Source organism: Chrysochloris asiatica, unplaced genomic scaffold (genome assembly GCF_000296735.1).
Source record: "Chrysochloris asiatica unplaced genomic scaffold, ChrAsi1.0 scaffold00098, whole genome shotgun sequence".
In the NCBI taxonomy this organism is placed as follows: Eukaryota; Metazoa; Chordata; class Mammalia; order Afrosoricida; family Chrysochloridae; genus Chrysochloris; species Chrysochloris asiatica.
This window is the reverse complement of record NW_006408616.1, coordinates 2,764,603-2,768,094: the sequence shown is the minus strand read 5'-3', so window position 1 is coordinate 2,768,094 and position 3,492 is coordinate 2,764,603. Positions and strand designations below refer to the sequence as shown.

Genomic DNA, 3,492 nt, shown 5'->3' with positions numbered 1-3,492 from the left:
TTGGTATAATCACATCAAGTCTTATGAAAAGGAAAAGGTCAGCTTACCAGGAGTGAAGAAAGCTTTGGGCAAGTATGGGCCCACTAATGTGGAAGACATGACAGGAAGTGGAGCTGCAGACAGTAAGGATGACGATGACATAGATCTCTTTGGATCAGATGATGATGATGAAAATGAAGAAGCAAAGAGGCTAAGAGAAGAACGCCTTGCACAGTACGAGTCAAAGAAAGCCAAAAAGCCTGCGCTCGTTGCCAAAGTCTTCCATCTTACTCGATGTGAAACCTTGGGATGATGAGACAGAAACGACCAGATCGGAAGAGTGTGTTAGAAGCATTCAAACAGACGGCTTGGTCTGGGGCTCTTCTAAATTCGTTTCTGTGGGAAATGGAATTAGAAAGCTTCACATACAGTGTGTGGTTGAAGATGATAAAGTTGGCACAGATATGCTGGAGGATCAGATCACTGCTTTTCAAGACTATGTGCAGTCCATTAGATGTGGCTGCTTTCAATAAGATTTAAAATTCATTCTGAATGGTTGCGTTTAAATAAAACTTTGAAAGACCAAAAAAAAAAAAAAACAAAACAAAACAAAAAACTGAAATCGTCATGTTAAGACAGTGCTGATAGATAGAAACTTCAGTGCTTAGTAACAATAAAATCATACAAACTCAGTATTGTTTACCTTGATTCCTATTATAGGGACAAGAAATGCATGCTCATGCTTAGAACTGTTTTCTTGTGGTTTGATTTGGTTTATGCATCAGTAGTGACTTTAAAAATACACATGATTCAGGTTGCATACTTGTTTCGATTATGTATTGCTGATGAGCAAAGTTTATTTATCATGAATTTTTGTGTCAGGAATTTGGATGGGATTCAACTGAGCAACTTTTGTGAACTGGAGTAGCTCTCATAGTTGCATTCATCTGAGACTTTGCCTTGGACTGGAATATCCAAGATGGGCCTTCATCTGCAAGACCTATTTCCTTGTAGTCGTTAATCATTCAGTAGTATTCAGATGGATCCGAAGAGAAAGAAAGAAGGAGGTGCTAAGTCTTTTCCACCTGTTCTCAGAAGTCCCAGATGACCACTTTTATAGTATTCTATCAAAATTGGTCAAAAGAAGACATGTACCCAGTCAAGATTCAAGGAGAGGGAACATCAAAACTCATCTTTTGATGTTAGGAGCAGCACATATGTATAAGAATATGATAGTAATAACTGGTGGACATATGAGTATTAAGAGATTATATGCAAAATCAAAACCAAAACCAAACCCACTAACATCAAGCCTGTTCTGACTGGTAGCAACTTATTGGGCAGAGAAGTACTGCCCCCATAGGGTTTCTTTGACTGTAGATCTTTACAAAAGCAGACTGTTACATTTTTCGTCAACAGAACTACTGATGTATTCAAACTGCTGATCTTTCTGTTTGTAGATTAGTGCTTTAACATCTGTGTCACCAGGGCTCCTGACTATATACTAGTGGTGGTGGTCATCGTTGTGTGCCGTCGAGTCAGTTCTCATAGTGACACTGTATAGGGTTCCCAAGGCTGTAAATCTTTATGGGAGCAGAAAGCCTTATCTTTCTCTTGTGGAGTGTCTGATGTACTTGGACTGCTGACTTTCTGGTTAGCAGCCCAATGCATAACCCACTATGCTACCAGGGATCTGTGACTCTATACTAAATTAGTTAAAGTAAAGAACAATATATTATGAACCATAGGAACTTCTCTGCTACAAAACTGCCCACTAAGGAGTAGGAGAGAAAATTATCATCAGAAGTTAATATAACTGCATTTTGGGACCCTTTAAAGAAGCTAGAAAATAAATGATAAACACGTGTGGACTGGAGATCTGTTAGACTGGTGATGATATGACAGAACGGTTCCCATGGAAAAATCAAGGACAGATGAAGGGCAGTTAATTATTTATTATAGCCCTTCTAGCTATACTCCTCCATTCTGTGATGTATTGTAAATCCTGACCTCTATATCTCTGGTAGCGTAGTGGTTATGAATTGGGCTGCGAACCTCAAGGTCAACAATTTGAAACTACCAGCTGTTCCATGGGAGAAAGGTGAGACTTTCTGCTCCTGTAAAGATTTACAGCCTCAGAAACCCTGTACAGGGTCACTATGAGTTGGAACTGACTCCACGGTACTCAACAACAATACTTGTCATGATAGACCCATCTTGAAGTGAGCTGTTAATGAGACAGGATTAAGGTGGGACCACATCTATGGGAAGATACAATGGTAAAACTCCATATATCATCAGTCAAAAAAAGGCCAGGGGTACAGTTGATGGAACAGACCATCAATTGCTCATATGCAAGTTCAGAATGAAACTGGAAAAAATTAAACCAAGTCCATAAGAGACATATATGACATTAAACACATCCCACCTAAATTTAGAGACCATCTCAAGAATAGATTTGATGCATTAGACACTAATGATTGAATACCAGAAGTGTTGTAGGGTGACATCAAGAACATCACATAAGAAGTCATTAAAAGGTCATTAAGAAGACAAGAAAAAAAGGAAAAAACCAAGATGGATGTCATAAGATACTCTGAAATGTGCTAGGCATTAGAGATTCCAAATCAAATGGAAGAAATGAGGAGGCAAAAGAGTTGAACTGAAATTTCAAAGGGTAAGTCAGAAAGAAAGTTCACTATTATAATGAAATATGCAAAGACTTGGAGTTAAAAAATCAAAAGGAAAGCATATGCTCAGGTTTTCTCAAGTTAAAATAATTGAAGAAAAATAAAAGTCTTGAGTAGCAATATTGAAGAAATTCTATAGGTCAAATATTGAATGATGCAGAAAGCATCAAAAGAAGGTGGAAGGATTACACAGAGTCACTGTACCAAAAATAAATGTTTGATATTCAACCATTTCAAAAGGTAACATATTATCGAGAGTTAATGATACTGGAGGAAGAAGTCCAAGGTGCACTGAAGGTATTAGCAAAGAACAAGACTTCAGAAATGGATGAAATACAAATTGAAATATTGAAATATTTCAATAAATGGATGCAGCACTGGAGGCACTCATTTATCTATGCCAAGAAATTGGGGAAACAACTACCCAGCCAATTGACTGTAAGAGAGCCACCTTTGAGCCCATTCCAAAGAGAGGTGACTCAGTGGAATGCAGAAATTATTAAACAATATCTTTAATATCACATGCAGTTAAAATTTTGCTGAAGATAATCCCAAAAGACTGCAATAGTACATAGACAGGAAACTGCCAGAGGTTCAAGCTAGATTCAGAAAAGGACATGGAGTGAAGGATATCATTGCTGATATCATGATAGATATTGGCTAAAAGCAGAGAACACCAGAAATATGTTTACCCACATTTATTGGCTGTGCAAAGGCTTTTGTAGATTATGACAAACTATGGATAACATTGGAAAGAATGGGTATGCCAGAATACTTAATTGTGCTCATGAGGAACCTACATATAGACCAAGAGGCAGTCATT

The 3,492-nt window shown here is 37.7% G+C and overlaps 1 pseudogene; it reads left to right on the top strand.

The window, feature by feature from the left end:
• Positions 1-4: 4 nt before the first annotated feature.
• LOC102815472 lies at positions 5-519 on the top strand (annotated as a pseudogene).
• The last annotated feature ends 2,973 nt before the right edge of the window (positions 520-3,492 follow it).